Genomic DNA, 23,491 nt, shown 5'->3' with positions numbered 1-23,491 from the left:
CCCCCCCCCCCCGTGTTAAGCAGTATAACAATATAGCATCTATAATCTATGCTTCCTCTTCCCACCCCTCTGTTAGATGTTAGTGGGGGGGGGGTGCCATAAATCCACTGCAATTTGACAACACTTCAATCACTCACTCACACAGTCACTTACATGCTGCAAACCTCTTAAAACTAGGTTGTCATTGTGAGTAACCAAGTTAGAAATAAAGAATTCTAAAGAAAACATATCTAATCTAATACAAACAATAGGCTATTCATTTGTGTTAGAACTCAGCTTTCGTGAGGTAGATAAAAGGAATAATGGATTTATTCCTCCAGGGTACCATATTAACTCTTCTTTGTGTTTTGTTGATGATATTATTGACTTTAGTTGAAATTGCTTGTATGTTCAGGACTAAACACATGATTCAAGCTAAATTTTCCTCAAATCACTTATCATAATTAATAAAGCAGGCAACATGCAGAAGGAGTGTAATTTGCTAATTATAAAATGTTCCCCATAATTAGATTATGTTCACCGATTTTTAATCAGATATCTTTCAAGTTTGAAATCAATTTATCTCCCTTTTCTTCAGGGAATAATATAATCTTGGTAAATATGCCAACAAAGTGACCTCATTGGGGCAGGAGTCTAATTATTTTTCAATAACAAGCACTCTTCTAAAAATCAAGAAATGTATAATGATGGAAGCATAACTTGACCAGTGGGAGGATGAGTACTGCAAAGTGTGGAGCTATTCATTCCTTAGCCAAGTTCTGACTTCGTTGTAGGGTGGCAAGTCTTGGACCACTCCATTCTGGGAGTTCCCATGTAAAGAACTCTAACATCTATTTTAACTGTTGTAAGCATGTCTGTGTTGAAACTGGCTTAATTGGCTGAATGTTATGGATTCTCTTAAAGAAAATCTATGAACTGAGTTTCAAGGAAGGGGTGTTAAGGAGATACAATATACAATTTTCAGCACCCTTATAATATTCAGGAAGCGATGACAGTTAACCTGATTTAAAACCAGTTTAAATTTTAGGTCATCCAAACCCATTAACATAATGTGTAAGGATGAGATCATAATAACATCTGAACTCTAGTGGGCTTTTTATGTACATCAGAAGCATATCACGGATGATACAGTGAACTCAGTTCTTTTCATCTTTCAGATGGGATGTAAATGACTGATACTAGAGAGTCATTAAAAACTAGGTGTGACGTGTGTGAAAAACATATGTGTGAAAAACATGACACATGTACCACTCTTATTCCAAAAGGTATGCGTTAAATGTGCTGAAATGTGTAAACAGTTCCAGGACATTACCCTTTAGGAACATCTTTACATTCAAGAAGCAATGTGTATTAAATGGTTATGTTGGATTAATAGCCTTTGGCTAGACTTCAGGCCAATCAGTTGTAAATTGACAGTAATTCATAGATGGTGTCTTGGTGCCTGCTATTAGTTGAAAAGTAACATGTGTTTTGGTCATTTCAGATCCATGGCCTGTACTACACTTTCATAAATCTTTCCTCTCTGAAAGTCTATTGCTGCCCCAGTTAATGGAGCTATTAATTAACTATGCATGTTAGTGCCAACCTCTAGAAATCACAGTATAAATACTTATTATTACATTATTTAGTATACAAATATTTCCTAAAATAAAAATACGAACTGATCATTTAAAATTCTGGGTTTTTAAATATTAATGAATGCTAAACTATATGTCAAACCAGATTGTTTATGATCAATCTTGCAGCTTTTTAAAAAAGTAGCCTTGCTAATGTGTTTGGGATAGGGGAAATACAGGCACCTGTCCTCTTTCTTCATTTTCACAAACAATAAGAAGCTTCACTGGATAATTTGGATTGAGAAAATGGTATTTTTCTCAAAAATGGATTGAGAAAATGGTATTGGGAGGACTGGCAAATACTCCGGAAGATAGAGACAGAGTTCAACGAGATCTGAACACAATGGAAAAATGGGCAAATGAGAACAAGATGCAATTTAATAAAGATAAGTGTAAAGTTCTGCATCTGGGTCAGAAAAATGAAAAGCATGCCTACTGGATGAGGGATACGCTTCTAGGTAGCACTGTGTGTGAACGAGACCTTGGGGTACTTGTGGATTGTAAACTAAACATGAGCAGGCAGTGTGATGCAGCGGTAAAAAAGGCTAATGCCATTTTGGGCTGTATCAACAGGGACATCACATCAAAATCACAAGATGTCATAGTCCCATTGTATACGGCACTGGTCAGACCACACCTGGAGTACTGTGTGCAGTTCTGGAGGCCTCACTTCAAGAAGGACGTCGATAAAATTGAAAGGGTACAGAGGAAAGCGACAAAGATGATTTGGGGCCAAGGGACCAAGCCCTATGAAGATAGGTTGAGGGACTTGGGAATGTTCAGCCTGGAGAAAAGGAGGTTGAGAGGAGACTCTTTAAGTATTTGAAAGGTTGACACTTGGAGGAGGGCAGGATGCTGTTTCTGTTGGCTGCAGAGGAGAGGACACGCAGTAATGGGTTTAAACTTCAAGTACAACGATATAGGCTAGATATCAGGAAAAAGTTTTTCACAGTCAGAGTAGTTCATCAGTGGAATAGGCAGCCTAAGGAGGTGGTGAGCTCCCCCTCACTGGAAGTCTTCAAGCAAAGGTTGGATACACACTTTTCTTGGATGCTTTAGGATGCTTAGGACTAATCCTGCGTTGAGCAGGGGGTTGGACTAGATGGCCTTTGTGGCCCCTTCCAACTCTATGATTCTATGATTCTATGATTCTATGATTCTATGATTCTATGATTCTATGATTCTATGATTCTATGTATAAGGAGAATGGGTTAAAAATGGCAGCCTATATTCCATTTTCCTGATAAAATTAGCACCCCATTATCAGCTATGATTTATACCCATCAGTAAAGAGATTAAATAGATCTCCCAACATAATGCGAGTATGGCATATCTTGAGGATATTATTGGGAGCTCCTTAAACTCTATTTAGAGATCTCTAATTTATTCCTATTGGACAATCTTAGGATCATTTCGGGGGCATAGTCAGCCAAGTGGTCCCTCAAGTATGCTAGGCCCAGATTGCGCGTGGCCTTGAAGGTCAGCACCAATACCTTGAAGTGGATTTGGAATTCAACTGGGAGCCAGTGCAGCTGCCTCAAGGCAGGCTGGATATACCACTTCCATGGTGTACAAGTGAGGAAATGTGCCACTGCATTCTGGACCAGTTACAGTTTCTGGATCAATGTTAATGGAAGCCCATGTAGAATGTATTACAGAAGTCAAACCTGGAGGTGACCATCACATGGCCAGGTAAGGGCACTAGTAACTTTGCCTTACAAGGATGTTAAAAAGCCAGCTGTGCTACCATAGTGACCTGCACTTTCATTCACAGGGAGGCACCAAAGATCACACCAAAGTTCTGAGCACACTGCCCAGAGGAAAGCTGTAATCGGTCTAGGCAGGGCAGTCATGTTTCCTTGACCAGTCCTTTCCTACCCACCACAGGACTTCTATCTTGGAGGGGTTGGATTTCAGACAGCTCTGCTTAAGCCAGGCTGTTATAGCTTCCAAACATCTTGCAATGCTTCTAGGGAGAGGTGGGCCAGCTGCCTGTCCATTAGGAAGCAGAGTTGGGTGTAAGGAAAGAAGAAATATAATATCTGTATATATTTAATTTTGAAGTGTGTTTGTGCATGCTAATTTAAACATGAAGTCATCATAAATCTAAGTGTACACTCTTTTCCCTACTTTTCCTCCTGTTTATTTCCCTCTAGTTTTCAAACCTAAAATTGTACAGTGTGGATTTAGTTCCTGGATTATCCACTGAACATTTCATATAACAGTTCTCTATTATGAATATGACATTCGGCAGGCTCTTATTAGTTGAGACAAGTTACCATGGAAACAACAATATAGTTTTATATTGATGTGGTTTCAACACATGTATTTATCTTTTTGAGTTTCTTATTTCGGCAAAATAAAATATGGGAAGTCATAAAACAGTGACTCCAGTCTAGTTATATGGACAGGATAAGAAGAGGCTTTATATGTGCAACAGTAATCAGATTAGCAAGAATCGTGTTATAAGTACCATTTCAGAGGAATAGGACAACCAAGGGGATTGAATCTAGCCCCCCTTTCTCACCTGCAACCCATGATGGGACTAAAGCTATGCACTGACTAACACAAGCATGGAACTCACACAGTTGCTTTAATAGTGCGGCAAAATGTAGAACAAAGATTAAGGGCTATAATGCAAAACTGACCACATAATATCTATTAGACGTCATTAAAAGTGTATTATGACCATCATTTAAGTTTATGTTCCAACTACAGATGCTGATAAGGAACAAATGGAAAATTTTTATATAAATGTCCAAGATCATACATAAAGACCTACATAAAACATGCTGATAATCATGGGTGACTGCTTTACAAAAGTTGAAAACAAAGAAGAATCAAATAATGTTGGAAGAATTGGGCTAGGAACACAAAACGAAGCAGGAAAGCAACTATTTTTTTTAAGACAACAGATTGTTCATTGTGAACATGTTTCAGGGAATCAGACAGATGATTTTATGTATGGATATCATTGGATGGCCATGGAGAAATAAAATAGATTACATAATTGTAAGAACAAAATAAAGCTAAAGGTAAAGGTATCCCCTTGCAAGCACCGAGTCATGTCTGACCCTTGGGGTGATGCCCTCCAGCGTTTTCATGGCAGACTCAATACGGGGTGGTTTGCCAGTGCCTTCCCCAGTCATTACCGTTTACCCCCCAGCAAGCAAGCTGGGTACTCATTTTACCGACCTCGGAAGGATGGAAGGCTGAGTCAACCTTGAGCCGGCTGCTGGGATTGAACTCCCAGCCTCATGGGCAAAGCTTTCAGACAGCTGCCTTACCACTCTGCGCCACAAGAGGCTCTTAAGAACAAAATAGAGAAGCTCTATTCTCTCTGCTAAAATAAGACACTGATTGTGATACAAACCATTAATTGGTAATCAAAAATCCAAATTAAGGCCCTGAAAAACACCAGAACATCGATTGTGCCAAAATATAATTTAAATAACATTCCTGAAGAGTTTGAAGTCAGTGTAAATCACTGTTCAAATGAATAGAAACTGGAAGAACTATTATCAAGGAATAATACACACATATTATTCCTGTAGTCAAAATATATGAAAAGCCTTGATCAATCACTGTAGGCCTCTATAACTGTCCTCCTGATACAAAAACACAGGATGATCATACCAAGGTACTTTTGGAATAAATGAGGCCACAGCTTTATTAATTTACAACAGGAGCATTGGCATAATCCCTCCCTCCCTCCCTGGGAAGGATCACACCCACTTACATTCAATGGGCCATAAACAAACCAGGATTCCATTGGTGACCTGGAGCTGCTGAGAGTACTCAGCCTCACATGGAGCACAGCTCCCCCCAGTCAGCTGGAATCCTCCCCTGGGATCCAACTGCCTATGTAGCCTGTGAAAGCAAAGGCATGGGGAAACTGAATCCATGTGACACATGAGATGGCAGGTGAATTGAATGATTTCTTCTGCAGAGGCATGAACACTATTTTATAGTGTTCAGAGGCATGAACACTATCTTATCTGATGTAACACCTGACTCCCTTCTAGCTTCTTCAGCCTTCCATGTGTCTTGATTGGCTGTTAGCTGCTCTGGATATACACACACTTATAGAACCCAGGAGATTGGTGACTGACAGAAAGAGATAGGACATTTCCCTATCAACACAGCATTTTATCAGGGATCCATAAAACTGTACTTTCCCCACATAATCCCCTTCAAACTGGGAGATCTTTAGAACAGAGTGAGGAAATAGCTCCATACAAATTTGATGCCATTTTCTCTAAAAACACCACTCCAGGTCACTGGAGATATCCCCTGTTTTCCCATTCTCTCCCCCCCCCCAATTTTTTCATCATAGGTATGAAAAAAATCACAATTTGGTTTTGTTTTGTTTATAAATAGAATGACCTGAAAAGGCATTTTTGGGATATAATTTTGGCCTCAGAATTTTAGAATGCACACCTGATGCAGGTATTCACAGTTCTATTTAGATCACTGGGGCCCTAATCGTGCCGGTCTGGTCCACAATGAGTTACAAACAATAAAGCCTGGAAGGATCAAGACATATAGGGAAATGATGGCTTACCTAAAATGTATTAATACGACAGATTACTTTTATATTTATTTAAATAAAAAACAGCATTTTATGATAAAAAGTTTTATGCATCTGTAATATGTCTCAGGCATTATCTGTCATAGGTTTCATAATGGGTAGATGTATTTCTAAGAAGGTATAATTTCAAAAGATGCAAAATGGTCACAATTCAGTGGGAGAAATTGAAACAACTATTATACTTTTGAAAACTAAGTGCTGCCTTTTAAAAATGGCATATTCTATGAAAAATCTTACGTGATGATAATGGACAAGAATGACTGAATTGGTGCCTATAGTTATTATCTTCCATTTTCAGCTAAAATTGATAGTTACAACTTTCAGGTGTGAAAGTAAATTACTCTGGCATTAAGAAATGTCAGGGTAAGCATGAATTTGTGTCTGTATGCAAAGCAAACAATAAACACCTCCCCCCACCCCAGTTTTTCACTGCATTAGATTGGTTTTCTCTACACTGAAACTTTTGGGAACTATTTTAGTCATCATGATTTATGTCACCATATTGAGACAATTACACTGGCTTATTATTTTGTATTCTTGCAAATGTTTAAAGAAGTACTAGTGAATTATGTTTAATCTATCCATGACCAATAGATACATGAAGGGTTAAAATAGTTCACTTGTATAAGGCACATAATGATTGGACAGAAATAGGGTCCATTAAAAAATGTGCGTTTAAATTAAGCATCTGAATCTTCCCAAAAGTCTGAAGTTATACAAGGGAAATGATTTGGATACTAAACAGTTCTGCAGGGCCTACAAAGGGGAGCTCCTCTGCCAGGCATTTGGCTGAGGTCGGCCCAAACCATCACTTCCAAATGGCCCCCAAGCCCCTCCTCCTCCTACAATTGCTACCAATCTACCTAATGCACTGGGTCCCAGTAAGAGCTGAGCTGAGGCCCTTTTACAGTTCCATCATTCTTTAATGTTACTGTTGTTATCCTGTTAAGGTTATTGTCGTTATAATATTATTGCAACAACATATGTTGTTACCATCTGTTATCTATATCTTTCCAGTTTCCTGTAAACTGCCCTGAGCCTCCGGGGAGGGCAGTAAATAAATAAATAAATAAATAAATAAATAAATAAATAAATAAATAAATAAATAAATAAATAAATAAATAAATAAATAAATAAATAAATAATTCAAGCTGAACTTCCACCGTTTCTGTGGTTTGGAAGGGTTTCTAACCCAAAAGAAGCAGTTTCTGACTTTCAAGTCTCTATTCATGCTGAGCAGCAGCCTCCTTAAGAGGTGTTTCTATTCACTTTCTTTTCCCAATCACACTGATGGCTTATTTCCTTCAGGGGGCTCTTCTATATAACCAGGGGTGCTTATTGCTGGAGCCATTCCTCCAGTTGTGTGCAAGCTTGACAGTAGAATAGAAATTTCTTGTTTCTACCCAGTGGCATCTCCATGGCAAAAGAAAGACCAGGATGGAGGGGCAAGCAGAAATTTGTTACCTAAGGCTAACTTCTCTCCCTGGAAACTTGATTCTTTTGGGGGGAAAAAACAGTCACTTTACCTATATTTCCTTAATGCAAATCACCTCTGGGGTCAATCAAAGTATGTAGTTATTGTTTCATTCTTCCTTGTTCATAGTAATAGGAAGGATGCTTGCTTTTTAGCCTTCCATCCTGAAAAGCTAAAACAACGACAAAAGAATGCTCACATACAGGGTGAGATAAAAGAAGGACCAGATCTAGCTCATCATCTAAACAAAGCCCTTTGGCAACTCCAGTATGTATAAGTTCACCCGTCACTTTTAAAGTGGTTGAGAATGAAGCATGCAATTTTCTCCAAGCAAGCCTTGAAAATCCCTGATGGATAGAAGAGAATAGGTTTCACAGAATTTGAAGAAAAATGCTTAAACCGATTGGTTTGTAGGTTGCATGTGTGTACAACTTTTAACAACTTCATTTTTTTCTGTTTAAAAGAGCTCCCCTACCCCCTCCCATATACACAACCTTACACAGATCCCAGGAACAAGAATGGTAAGGAAAAAAATAGGTCCCTAACACCTGTATTCCAGCTCTGCCAGGGAGAATTTTAATAACCTGTGAGGAAAGATTCCCTTGAGTAGTGCAGTATCATTGATAATTTCAAGCTGACAATTGAATTCATCAATAATGCCCCACATGATGCAGAATGATGTTTTTTGTAAAAATGGAAGGAAAATATGTCCAAATGAAAATACATAGTTTCTATTGAGAGGAATCATTTTCAGATGGGCCCTTTATTTTGATATCTGATGCATTAGTTTGTTTGCTTGTGTGTTTTGCATTTCAGACAGGGAGGCTCTTTAAACTGACTTTTTAAAAATTATTTCATAACTAGCAAGAAAGCCTATTGCAACCAGGAATGCAATGGGCACTAGGACCCAGGGGACACCAGCAGGCGCAGATCTCTCTCGCGCACAACAGGAGCCATAGGAGGCAATGAGGGCTCATTCGTAGCAGGAAATCAAGGCTGGTTTGGAGTTTGGGGCTCATTTGCAGTTTGACTTTTTCTGTCTGTCTCCCTTGCAGCAGGAGCCATAGCAGTTAATCAAAGGTTGTTTGTGGTTTGGCAGGACTCTCTGTGTCTCTGTGTGTGTCTCTCAGGTGTCTGAGAACAAAGTGGCTAGCCTCCAGGGAAGGAGCTGGTTGCACCTTAATTGGCCCAATCCATCTTGGAGAGCCAGGACACTCTCCACCCCCAGGGCTGTTTCACAAATATTAAATGGAACAATGGATACGGATGAGCCACTTTATTTTCCCTACTCTTTTAAATATTTTTAAAGAAACTGAAGCAATTTTCCAATGTAGGTGTACATCCTAATGCCCATTTTTTCCCTGGGTGCAACAAGCTTTGCCTCTAGTGAATGAATGAATGAATGAATGAATGAATGAATGAATGAATGAAAGAATTAATGAATGAATAGAAGGCAGGGGACCTCTAAATACCAGTGTCAGGAGACAGCATCAAGGGAAGCCTCAGGTTCTGTTGGACCCATTATGCACGGGGGGAATAACGCACATTCGGGGTGGAATGGCAGTGACTAAAATCACCGATAACGCACGGAGCCGGCTGCAACCGGCCGCAGCTTTGGTGCATGCCGCCAAAAAAGCCGCGTCAGCGAAACGCGGAAGAAAGCGCAGCTTCCGGGTGACCGGGGCGCAACCAGAAGCAGCGCCAGGATCGCCGCGTGCATAATCAGTTACTCTGGGTTTTGCCACCGTCGCACCCCCTCCCATGCATAACTGGTGTGCTTCGCGTCTTCCCACTCCGCGTTTTCCATGTGACCTGAAATCGCCGGTTCGGCGGCCGTGCATAATGGGCCTTGTTGTCCCTTCATGGTTTCTGGTTTCCCATTATGTGACATAGGATGCTGGAATATACAGACCACTGTATGATCCATCAACATCAACACAAGCTTATGTTTTGATGTTCTTAGCCCTACTTGTTAGGAAAGCCCACCTGAGAGGGACATGGGTAAAGCAGCAGGCTGTATTTCTGCAATATGTTTAATTTTATTTTTATTTATTTTTTTGATTTTTATACTGATCAACCTGGTTACTTGGCTCTGGGTAGTGCACTGAATGGCATATTGATGCAATTAAAATTAGATTTAATTAAAACAATTGAAATACATTTGAAATAATTAAAGTAATAGTTAACAACTTCAGGGTAAAAAAATCTAGCATTGGCCATCTAAAAACATGAATCTCCTGTCATATCTCAATCAGACCATCAAAAGTTTAGCTCTCCCATATGGATGATAGGTAGTAAAATGTGGGCTGGGTGGGGCCTGATAGAAACTCAATGTTCATTTTTAGCAGCCCCAATCAAAGTCCTAATGGAAGAGCTTTGTCTTGCAGGTCCTATGGTTCTTTGCTAGCTCAGTCGTAGCCCAGATATGCCCAGATATTTTCAGGGATTTCTTTCCACTAGGCAGGGACCAACATGAAAAATGTGCTAGACCTAGTTGAGGACAGGATGTACCTCCTTGGGCCCATGGGCCACCAATTGGTTGGTATTGGTAGAGTGCAACATTCTTTGGAAAGTGTAGATAGTGTAGATAGAAAGGTGTTCTCGCAGATACATAGGACCAAGACCGTGGTTGGTCTTATGGATAAAAAACAAAACCCTAGACTTGATTTGAAATTTAACTGGGAGTCAGTGTAGCTGTTGAAGCACAGGCCAAATGTGTGCTATCCAGCATGTTCTTCTTATGTCAATGCCTACTAAATTATTGCTAAAATATAACAGTTAGACCTCCCTTACATGGATATACAAGAAGGTTTGTATTATTTTGAGTGTCCTAAATTCAAAATTTGTCTGTGATTTGTTGTATCAAAAAAATCTTGTCATTTGAGCTGTCCCTTGTGCCATAGTTTCACTAGTGGTGGCTCCCTGAGCAGATGAGTATGTAATCCAGAACAAAGTGCCAAAACTTTTCTATCATGCATTAGCTGGCTGCACCAAAGAAGAAGGCAAAGAACAATAACCTGAAACTGAATCCAGAAAAGTTGGATGTGATGCTTTCTGTAATAGCTAATCATGCAGACAGAATTGTACTGCCTATTTTGGATGGTGCGAGTCTTAAGCAGACACTGCCCGTAGATTCTTCAACTCTAAATTGATGTTCCAATTGCTTTATAGCATTTCCTGCCTGGGCTAGTCCATTCAACCAAGCTGTGGAAATTATTCAATCTATTTTTCTTCATAAAATTCTTGGTACCCAAAATTGTGTTCCCTATGCTGTTTTATGTCTGGAAAAGAATCACAAACTGTTAGAAATGAAAGCATGGTTTATTAGTTTTAAGTTTTGGCTTTGTGTGCACTTTAGATATGATTCTTATAATTATTTTTATTATTTAATAAACATTAAATAATAATAATAATAATAATAATAATAATAATAATAATAATAATAATAATAATAATAATAATAATAATAATAATAATATCTGATTCTAACAGTTTTGTGTCCTTAGTGCTCACTGAACATTCTACATTTGAGTGGCTAAGATGCATTAAGCCAAAGATTACATCTATGGTCATCTCCTTAGATTCTTAGGAGAGCCAGTTTGGTGTAGTGGTTAGGAGTGCGGACTTCTAATCTGGCATGCTGGGTTCGATTCTGCACTCCCCCACATGCAACCAGCTGGGTGACCTTGGGCTCGCCACGGCACTGATAAAACTGTTCTGACCGAGCAGTGATATCAGGGCTCTCTCAGCCTTACCCACCCCACAGGGTGTCTGTTGTGGGGAGAGGAATGTGAAGGCGACTGTAAGCCGCTTTGAGCCTCCTTCGGGTAGGGAAAAGCAGCATATAAGAACCAACTCTTCTTCTTCTCTTCTTCTTTATTTATGGCAACTGAATCCTATGCATATGGATGTCTAAAGCATAGGTTACTGGATCATGGAATTACACAATGTTAGCAAGACAGCCAGTGGATCATGGCCTTCTTTGAGTTTGTGACTACTGTCAAGTTATGGATCCACTGCTTCATATTTTTACCACTTAACAGCCCCGCAACTGCGGTGAGCATTTATGCTAGCAAGATCTAATGTTCTACCCTCTACTATGCTTCAAGGTGGATGCACAAAAAGACCCTACTCTAAAAGAATATGTTCTTGTAATTCTGGCTGCATTGAAACCATCCTACATGTGTTTTTTTATTGTCCATAAAAATAAACTGTTTTATTTTTATTCTACACCATTTTTGTAGGCAGTTTGTCAGCCAATTTTTTCTAAACAAGGACTTGATGATGAGACTAAAATCATTTTCCTATTAGGAAACAAAAACTCTCAAGTTATTGATTTGGTTGCCAATTTTTTACAAATGGCTATGAGATCCCAGAACTGTAGAACAATTAATACTTTATAATTTTTTCTGTCATCTTTCTTTGTATGCCAATAAAAGTTTTTTGGTTTTTATTCTTTCTGAAGAAGAAGAAGAAGAAGAAGAAGAAGAAGAAGAAGAAGAAGAAGAAGAAGAAGAAGAAGAAGAAGAAGAAGAAGAAGAAGACTCAAAGCAGCTTATAGTCGCCTTCCCTTTCCTCTCTCCACAACAGACACCCTGTGAGGTGGGTGAGGCTGAGAGAGCCCCGACATCATTGCTTGATCAGAACAGCTTTATCAGCGACCTGGCAAGCCCAAAGTCACCCAGCTGGCTGCATGTGGGGAAGTGCAGAATCAAACCCAACTCGCCAGATTAGAAGTCCGCACTCCTAACCGAAGACTTCTTAAAACCTGTTTGAGTCTTTCTTTTGCTAGAAATAATTTGGAAAAAAATTTAAATTAATAAATAATAATTTAAAAATAAATAAAAATACATGAAGAGTATGAATTCACATGCATAGGTCATCTTATCTTTATTGATTTCCTGATTATTCCTCCTGGAGAAGAGTGACAAGTAGAGAGCCTCAGGGATCAGTTCCCTGTGTTGTTTGGCATATTTATAAATTATTTGGATGAAGGAATAGAGGGGTGTTTATTAAATTTACAGATGATTTAAAACTGGGATGGGTAGCAAACACAACAGAGGACAGAATCAGGATACAGGATGATTTTGACAAGCTGAATAAACTAATAAATGAATTTCAATACTGATAAATGTAAAGTTCTGCCTTTAGGTAGGGGAAATCAAATGTATCATTATAGGATGGGGGGGAGACTTGTCATGGCAATAGTAAGTGTGAAAAGGATCTAGAGTTCTCAGTGGACCATACACTGAACATGAGTGAGCAATGTGACCTGGTGACTAAAAACGCAAATGGGATTTTGGACTGTATTTAGCGGCCGTAACTCACTGCGGCTACTGTTGGTGATGCGGGGGGCGTCCAGAAGACAAAAACGAGCTGGGTGTGAGCATGCACACTGCACTCAATGTGTGCAGGAGGCAGGAGTGCAGGTGCCTTTATAGGCACCACGTGCTCCCGTCTTTCCCGCTTTCATGCTCCACAGTCGAGCTGCTTCCCGCCTTCCAACCCAGGTTTTGGGGGATTGTTTGGAGTTTATGTAGTTGTGGTTAAATGTTTTCATTGCAGTCAGTTTAGGCATGGTAGGAGCCTGTTGTCAGGGAGTCCAGTTTGCACACTAAACCCCCTGGGGGTTGGGGGTATACTTAATGAGACTGGCAGACATATGAGTGTGGCCTACCCAGCTGAGAGGCCAGGGGCTCTCATAGCTAAGCGACCTATGGGGCACCAAAGTGAGGTGGATGCCTGGTGAGACTCGATGGAGTCCCTTCCCTGTGATGGATTCCAGTTGCAGAGGACCTGCTTTCCCAGCTGGGATGGAGTGGGTCCCAAGGCATCTAAGGACCTTTGGGTTAAGCAGACGGACGGCTGAAGGGTCAGGCTACTTACCGTGTAGGGCCAACCCTTCGTTGGAGGGTGGCACAATAAAATACGACTGCGACCATGTTTATGCCAAAGAATAAGCCACCCTCACAAAAGAATGTGACGAAAGAATCACAGAATGTTAGACTTGGAAGGGACCTACAATGTCGTCCAGTGCCTGCAGAATTCAAGAAATTCACAACTGCCTGCCCACCACATTGACCTCAAATCCATGTCCAGATAATGTCCCCCAAAATCAGAATCCCTGGCCAGTCTGGCCTGGAGGAAATTCACCTCCTGACCCCAAGTGGTGATTGGCATTTTTATAACCATGCAAGAAAGGGCCATAAACACAATCCCACCCAATCTGCCTAAATTCACAGAATTAGCACTTCTGTCGGATGACTATATGACCTCTGCTTAAAAACCTCCAAAGAAGGAGCATCCACCACCTCTTGAGGAAGCCTTTTCCACTGAAGAACTACTGTCAGGAGCTTCTTCTAGATTGTGCAAGGTGATAGTAAGGCTTTACTCTGCTCTAAACCTCAGAGTACTGTGTTCAGTTTTGGGTGCCACAATTGAAGAAGAATAAACAGAAATGAGTCCAGAGGAGGGCGACAAAGTTGGTGAGGGGTTTGAAGACAAGGTCGTATGAGGAAAGGTTGAAAGAACTTGGTATGTTTAGCCTGGAGAGAAGGTGACTACAGAGGATAGAGTTGTTTTCTGTTGCCCCAGAAGGTCAGACCAGAACCAATGGGTTCAAATTAATTCAAGAGAATTTTCAGCTAAACATCTGGAAGAAGTTCCTGACACAGCAGTCCCTCAGTGGAATAGACTTCCTCCAGAGGTGATGGGTTCTCCTTCTTTGGGAGTGTTAAAGCAAGATTCTGTGAACTTAGACTGATTGTGAGTGGGTTGGCAGGAAGGGTGTCAGTGCATGGCTCTTGTGGCCTTTTCTTGCATGGACAAGCCTATCACCACTTTGGGGTCAGGAGGTAAATTTTCTCCAGGCCAGACGGGCCAAGGATTTGGGTGGGGGAGCATCATCTGGGCATGGAATTGGGGTCACTGTGGGTGGGCAGGCAGCTGTGAGTTTCCTGTATTATGCAGGGGTTTGGACTAGATGAACTGGAGGTCCTTTCCAATTCTGTAGTTCTAGAATTCTATTATAAAATGGTAATAAGGCCTGAACAAATTTACAGATCAACATTATGAGAAACAAGAATCTTCCTTTTGACAGTACAGTGTTGACAAGACATGATTTTTTAAAATTTATTAAGAATTTCTCACAAAAGTCCTTTCTTTAATAAGAAATAAGACCTTGCTGATTCATTAGGAAACTGTTATCTTAGAGCCTTATATGTGATTACACTTGGGAAACGTGTCCTCAATGATCTCATTCCATTTAAAACCTAGAACCTGAAATCATACAGCAACACTGCAAAAGCTACTGGCCTTCTTCTCTGGTTGCACTGTTATTTTTGTTTCTGTGTCTATGCTTTTACATCGTTTATTTTAAATGTTGTTTTAAAATTTTTATATTTATCTCCTTGGGGACCGTAGTTGGGTGGAAAGGCAACATGGGAATGTTTTAAATGATATAAATAAAAGGTCTCAATCCAGACAGTGCTTGGACAGAAACAGTTTGGGAACCACATGTTCTCCACCATGAATTCTTTCAAAGAAAGGTTTTAATTTTTTTTTGAGCTACCACCTTTGACTCTTTAAAAATTATTCCTTCTCCCTGACTTTGAGATTTTTTAAAAATCAAACATGAAAATCAATGACAAGTGCTGGCTAGGTTATTAATGTAACCCATAATTTGTTTCCTAATCACTTGGGAATAATCATAAGCATTTAGCTGAATCTCAGCTCCTGTTCTGCATGCAGATAAAGAAAAAAGAAGCTGAATTTGCTACAGTATGAAAATCTATACATCTGAGGGGGAGGGACACCCCTTACTACAGCTCACACCACAATGCCTTATTATTGGGGGGGGGGGGTTGAGTGTGTGTATGTATTGTATTATCAGGGATTGATCTAGTTACCATGTTTCTGGCCAAATCACATGCAATACTTGCAAAACCTCACTCAGATTTAAAATAGTTTTGGCAACAAAACCATTTGTTCCCCTAAATAGTGATTAGACTGGAAGAGCAAGTGTTCTGGGACCCCCCCCCCCCCAATTCAACAGTAACAGATGGCTAAGTTAAAGAGGAGCTAGAGCGTAACCATTGAGTAGGCTGAAGAGATGAGCTGATTAACAGGATGGACTGAATACACACATCTACAAATTGGCAGAATGCCTGGCACATGCAGTGACCTGTCATGGTTTCTAAATTCTTACAATATTACGGTCCTCTATAGAAATAAAATGCATAACATTCTTTTCCTGGAAAATTGGAACACTTTCAGAACCAAGCACATATGCTGCATCGAATGTTCAAATTTATTTCATTAACAAGCGGTTCTTTTTTAAATGACACAGGGTTGTTGTTAACATCTCAGCTGAAGATTAAAATGATGAGATGTGAATATTGTTCTCAACAAAGTGCTTGAAGGTATGGTTACCTGAAGAACATGCTGCTCTTGAATTCATGTTAAAGAACAAGAGCCACATTTTCCTAGAGTCATATGATATGGCACACAGGAGATCCACAATTACAAAGCCATTGATCTTCCATTTCTTTTTTAATGAAATGCAGATGGGGTGTCTGTCTGTTTGTTTTCATCAGCAGCACTGAGAGCTGTATTTTTCACCTGTAGAGCTAGTAGGAGTCTGAAATGAGCTGATCAGGAAAATTGTGTGGTGGGGGAAAAGATTAACATTGTCTCTGCCAATGCAACTGCTGTGAGTAAACTGGTAGTCGTTGCCAGCTGCATTTGACAGTGCAAACCTAAAGTCACACCCAATTGAAGCCAATGTACTTAGGATTGCACTGCCAGGCAAAGTACTGGGAGATCCAAGTATAAATCCACCAAATAATGTGCAGTTTGGGTTGTGTCAGGGCTATAGAACCTAGATTATTTTCAGCACTGCTATAATTGTGTTCATGAGGCTTCTTTGGAATAGTGAAGAACATTAGTCATCTCCTATCCATCATATTTCATTTCTTTTTCCAGCTTCCATCCTGAGGCACTGGATTCATTTCTGTTTATGTAAATGGGACTGTATCCCCTTTCTTTCTGTGATTCATCCCCAAAACCCTATTTAAAAGCTTTTCCTGAACTAAACAGGCTTTAATTCAACCACAGCTTGTTTGACACGCTATTCCCTACTCCATTCATTATCAATTCATAAATGCTATTTCCATCTTGTCATTCTAATATTTACCTTGACTTTACATTTAATATAATATTTTCTTAGATTTGGCTGAAAGCGGAACATGATATTTCATACAAGGTGTTAATCCTAGTTATGCTGATAATAGGGGCATTTCTGCATGCCATAAATATAGCTTAATGCTTATATAATGAAGATGTTGCATTCCAACCTCACCACATAACGTCACCCACATCCCATGTCTGGGCAGCAAACGGTTCGCTACATCCTCCATTTTAATGTGCTTCTCTGGGAATCCCAAAAAGTGGATTATATCCTCCATTATATCCTATGGGACAGACTCTTCATTGGATGTAATGGAGGGATGGGCTACCCTCTTTGGGAGCACCTAGAAGTGGGCCCCTTGGACCAATCATTTTGGAGGGGAGTCAGGGAAGAGCCTCCCAAAGTTACCCTGAAATTTTGAAGGCTGTACTTCAACCCCCCTACCCCCCCCCCCCAGGCTCTGGGAAATGTGGAAATGCTGAAATTCCCATTAGTCTATGGCCCCATTGACTTTCATGGGAACTGAAGCCGAGGCAGCCGTTCATGCACAAGCCTAATCATGATTCTTTAAGAGGTGGTGTTCAATAACACTCTGCATTTATGACTATATGCAATGGAGAAGTAGGATTTAAAAAAAAATAGCAGGCAGTGTAGGATCTTTAAATTATATCAGAATATGGAGGAAGGGAAATGGTTGCCTGACTTGATTGACAGGTGGAAGCGCAACATGTATACGGCGCATTGCTGTCTTCCACCTCTTCCAGCAGCAGGTGAGGAGGGTAAGACACAAAAAAAGAAGGCAGACTAAGGCGAGACAGCAAAAAGGTGAGAGGGCCAGGGGCGTGCAATATAATGTCACACTTTGCCATTCCGCAGGCATGACACTATTTTTACTAATGTGCAGAAATGCCCTAGCTTGTCATAATTATCATATGAGCAATGTGTTAGCTGCTAAATGGGTTCTGATGGCTAGCAATATAGACTCTCACTGAATTTGTTCAAAATTAAATGTGAAGTATACCTGAAGTTTCCTTCTCAGTTAAAATTTCTGAGACTGTCTGAAGAAACCAAGAGGCATATCATTAATCTTTACTCCCAATCAACAATAAGTTATAGTATCACTGGAGGGGTAGAAGAAACACATACTATCATACAGAAATTTCTTCAACCCTACTTTTAAAACCTTGCTAGCACAGATATGTATATAGTTCACCAGAAGTTTTGGCTTGACGCAAGATTACAAGATGAAAAGACTAGTTCTTATCCTTGCTTCATAAACTGAGCTATGTACCCAACATCCCTATCAGCATAATTCAATGTAGTACTAGCTCTGCTGATATTCCAGCTCTTCCATTTACAATACATCTCACTACTGCCATGTCGTGGTTGTTAAGGCTATATTCCCTGTATTCCTTCTCAAATTAGAAAGAAATATTATTTTTGAATGAAGATTATTCCAGATGGATACATGAGTCAGTCTTCCATCTGGTTTTATTCAGAAGGTCAAAATGTTTAGATATATTTTAGATGCACTGATGAACTTTTGTACAATGCTACTCTTCTGATGGATAACAGATCTTGATACCTGTAGTTATGTACTACATACATTTTCAGTGTTTTATCTGGATTTTTTCTATTGCTAATTGATTAGAAATACCAGTATTGTCATATATGTCTGCATTCAGCATGCACAGTCCAGTTATACACAATCATAATTCAGGGTTATTAACAGTCAATAAGCTGTTGGTGGAGGTTAGAAAACATGGCGGGAGGCTATATCTTTTTGCTCCCTCTCCTGAACTGCAGGTAACCATCAGATTTTGGGCGGAGTTGTCAACTTTCCACAGGGCCTGCAAGACAGAGCTCTTCCGCCAGGCGTATGGTCGAGGCCAGGGCAGAGTCCTGGTATTCCAACTAAGGATCCCCCCAAGGTCTATCAGAACTGCTCCCATTCCCTCCGGAAGTGAACTTGGCCTCTGGCTGAACAGGGTGGGATAGGATTGGGTAGAGAAGATGTTATCACTGCTGCCTTGCAGTTGTTGTAAATAGGAAATTTTATTGTGGTTTTATTTTATTTTTATCTTTTACTAAGCGAACCGCCGCAAGACCAACTGGGGAGCAGTGGTATAAAAATTGAAATAATAAATAATAATAAATAAATTAAAACAGTCTATAAATTCTCAAACCACTTATCTGCAACTATTTGTTTATACCAGTTCCTTATCCAGCTTGAATATTCTGCACACTCCTTTCCATTAGCCCTCTGGACCAACTGCCATTTGTGTTTCCATCCCTTAAACAATTACTTTTATCAGTGGGAGTTTCTCTTCTCAAAAATATGGGGAAGATGAGAGAGATGCCTCTTCAATCAGCTTACCTATGATCAACTACCTTGTGGCTTGTTGTACCACAGAACTACCCTTCATCATTAGCCATTCAGTGTAGCTGTACTGCATGCATGAGCAATACCATTCAATCAGCCTACTTGGCTCACTAGTAGCATCAGAAAGAATTGTTGGAGCTGACTTTCTGGGAGTTGAATTTGTGACCCCGGCTGGGAGACAAGCTTGGGAAGGACTTCTTCTGTCTGCCACATGTCTATTTCTAAATTGGACACTAATTTCATGCTGGTGGCACTGGGCTGGCCAACCAGCTGGTGGCACTGGGCTGGCCAACCAGCCTATGTGCAAGGGTCATTCCTGGGGAGAAGGGTGACTGTAGGGGAGGAAACAACCATGGAGGAGTGAACCTCTTTCTTGGTCCCTCTCCTCTGCTTTCTGAATTCATTCCTAGCTACATAATACTTTACAACTGTATCCACTGTTCCTCAATATTGCTCATTCATATTTGTAGACAGAGGTCATGTTATTGACTGAAAAAAATATTATTGGAACATGCCATTAACCCAGAATTTATAAATCTTCTCTTAATAAGGTAAAGGTAAAGGTATCCCCTGTGCAAGCACCGAGTCATGTCTGACCCTTGGGGTGACGCCCTCTAGCGTTTTCATGGCAGACTCAATACTGGGTGGTTTGCCAGTGCCTTCCCCAGTCATTACCGTTTACCCCCCAGCAAGCTGGGTACTCATTTTACCGACCTCGGAAGGATGGAAGGCTGAGTCGACCTTGAGCCGGCTGCTGGGATTGAACTCCCAACCTCATGGGCAGACAGCTTCAGACAGCATATCGCTGCCTTACCACTCTGCGCCACAAGAGGCTCTCTTCTCTTAATAAAATGTTAAAATAAGTTGAATATATCCCCTAGGAACATCAAGCACTTCTATATGAGTTCTAATATGTTTTCAATATTCCACATTTTGCACACAAAAAATCTAAGAATTCAAATTTAATCATGCTACATTGTGTATCGTAGCTCTGAACTGTGAGTTTAATGAACCATGAAATTTTTTTACTCAAATTTGTTGGATTCCTAAATTTCATTGCTGGAGAAGTATACTGAAAGTAATTGGCAATGAATGTTACAGTGGAATCAGATTAAATAAATCTTTTATAGGACATAATGACAAGGTAGGTACAACAGGTGTAAATTAAATCTCATTCATGACAGCATTTTCAAACCTGCTGAAGGTTATTTATGCTTTTACTTTCAAAATATTTCAGGCCTATGTTCACAATTTCATGAAATGCATTGCTAAATCAATCACTTCTGGAGAAGAGCCATTTTTCTTTGCTCATATCTTTTTTTTCTTACCAGGGCAGAGAGGATGCACAAAAATGGAGTTATTTTCCTACTTTTAAGTATTTTCATCAGATACTGCACATTCAACTGGATTAATCTTTCAAGACAAAATGTTTAAAGTTAATTTGCTACATGGTGGGACACATCCTATATTCTTAAAATCAAGAGGAAATTAACAAAACAAACAATAAGTGGATTTACATTAAACAACATTTTCATCAACAAATTTATTTATTTATTTATATTTATTTTCATATTATATACCACCCTCCCCGAAGGCTCAGGGCTGTTTACATACAAGAAACCATACATATAAATAAGTGTAACATACAGATAGTCATAAATCAGATTTAAGAATGACTACAGGAACTATCTGAATGTGTTGACTAGAGACTGCATACAACATGCAATAACATTATTCTAGCTACAAAAAGTGCCTCAATGGACTTGGATGATTATGTATCGCTCACATCACTGTATTTGTGTCGAGAAATTTGCCAGAATTTGCCAATATATGTGATATTGCCCTATTATTTAGTTGCCCTATTATTGACAATAAACAATACAAATAACTTCACTCTCTATTTAAGGATCAAAAAGCATTAATCCACTTTGCAATTTAGAGGGGCTCTAGTGTATTTCTAGGAAGCCATACCTCCCATGTGCTGTCTGTAGCTACAAGCCAAGATGTTTTACATCTAAACAAATTGTGGGGGGAGCAAATATACACAGAGATAAGCCTGTAACAATAGTCCCTAGAAGAAAATGTTTTTAATATCATTATGATGGCCATTTTGTTCCACCATTTGAAACCCTATACAAGCTAGGTACTAGCTCACTCAGCAGAACAGCTAATTACCCTTCTTTTTGTGGTGGGGAATGTACATACCACAGAAAAAAGGACAATGTTTTTAATGGATGGAATATAACTAGATGGAATATAACTCTTAATTATGTTATTTCTTCCACAGATGTCCATCCTTTCTTCCAACATAAGGCCCCTTCTGATGGTGCAAGACTCTGAGTAGAAGGCACCTGACAGAAGGCATGAAACAGGATCCAACCAACTGAGGTGTGTCCAATTATACCACTCCTCTGATGAAACATAATTTATCTTTGCAGAAGAGCTGAGCAGGCAGGCATTTCTGCCCTCCCACTGCTGTTCTCCACTTTGCCACATGCTGTTTCTGAGATTTCACTGATCCACATGGATAACATGGGGGGGGGACGCCTCTGTGGGCTGCAAAAGAGAACAGTTTTCTCTATGAAGTCTTCAAATGGCTTGATATGTATACTGTCTCAGGGAGAGGGGAGGAGTCCTTGTTCTTCCACAAAAGATTTGTAAATCAAACATTCTTGACAGAATAACAATACCTTCCTAAGTACTTGGTGGAAAGAGCCCTGGAATCACAGTTGATTGATGGCAACCCTGTAGGATATTCAAGGCAAACAGGTAGATTGCCATTGCCTGCCCATGCATAGCAAGCTTGGCTTTCCCTGATGGTCTCCCAGAGTTGACTCTGTCAATCAAGAATCACAAGACTAAGAAACCTGTAGGAGAACACTCCAGCTTTCCTGGATATTCAATGGTCAATCTCAAACTGTCTGTTGTATTACAAATCTTCAGGAAAAGATTGGACAGGGAAATTGCTGAGTAGCTGGATATTACAATAGTCAAAACAATGGAATCCCCTGGACTTTAAAGGGATATTGTTTTTTTTTTAACCTAACTATTTACTCAGCCCTCACATCTGCATTTTTAACAATCCCCCAGAAGGACTTTACATGCTCTTTATTTTATTTCTTATTGGAATGGAATAATAGATTTGTCATGGTAGAATGTATCCTGTACTTTTAAATGTACTTACACTATCTGTTAAAAGTAATATAAAACAGAAAGTGTGTGTGCGTTTGTGTATGTGAATAGTGGATACATCTCCAATGGCTCACCAATACATCTGATTTATAACAGATGTAGATAAACTGGGAGCTGAAGTGTCAAAAACACTGCATTATCTCTATACAAAAAGAGTAGACCAGACCAGAAATACAGAGAGCATTTGCTAGGATTTCCTACTGGAGAGCCAGTTTGGTGTAGTGGTTAGGAGTGCGGACTTCTAATATGGCATGCCGGGTTCGATTCTGCGCTCCCCCACATGCAACCAGCTGGGTGACCTTGGGCTCGCCACGGCACTGATAAAACTGTTCTGACTGAGTAGTGATATCAGCGCTCTCTCAGCCTCACTCACCTCACAGGGTGTCTGTTGTGGGGAGAGGAATGGGAAGGCGACTGTAAGCCGCTTTGAGCCTCCTTCGGATAGGGAAAAGCAGCATATAAGAACCAACTCTTCTTCTTCTTCTATGAAAATTTTTGTTGCTCCATATAGACCAAATTTTTAATCAAGAACCCCCCCAGTCAATGGTGTCCCGCTTTACCAATGTTAGATTCAAGGATGAGAGAATATGGATTGAGGGTCCAAAGTATTCATATTAAACTTATAATGATTATTTTAAAACAAGTTTTGCAAAGTGAAGAAGTAGCAAGAACGGGCCAACATCCTTATCCATGGTTCCTCTGTATATTTGTAAAACGGCCCCGTGGGTGTAGCGTGTTTGGGGTGTCCAGCCTGGAATATGGGCCAATAAGGGAGAAGCCAGCACAGCTGGCCGCACCCTGATTAGGCCAGCCCCTACTCTTGCCTCACTCAAATGGGGCCTATTATGGGGAGAGGAAGAGGAGGTGATTTTAAACTGTTTAGAGATACCGGAGGCTTGCTGGGTGTCTGTGGTCCATTTCCAGTTCTCTCAGAGCTCTCAACCCCCTTCCCTCACAGCGTGTCTGTTATGGGGAGAGTAAGGGAAGGTGACTTACAACTGCTTAGAGACACCTGAGGCCTGCTGGGTGACTGTGGGCCACACGGGTT

The sequence above is a fragment of the Paroedura picta genome, chromosome 1 (genome assembly GCF_049243985.1).
Source record: "Paroedura picta isolate Pp20150507F chromosome 1, Ppicta_v3.0, whole genome shotgun sequence".
Classification (NCBI taxonomy): domain Eukaryota; kingdom Metazoa; phylum Chordata; class Lepidosauria; order Squamata; family Gekkonidae; genus Paroedura; species Paroedura picta.
The sequence above is the reverse complement of the archived record's forward strand: the minus strand, read 5'-3'. Positions refer to the sequence as shown.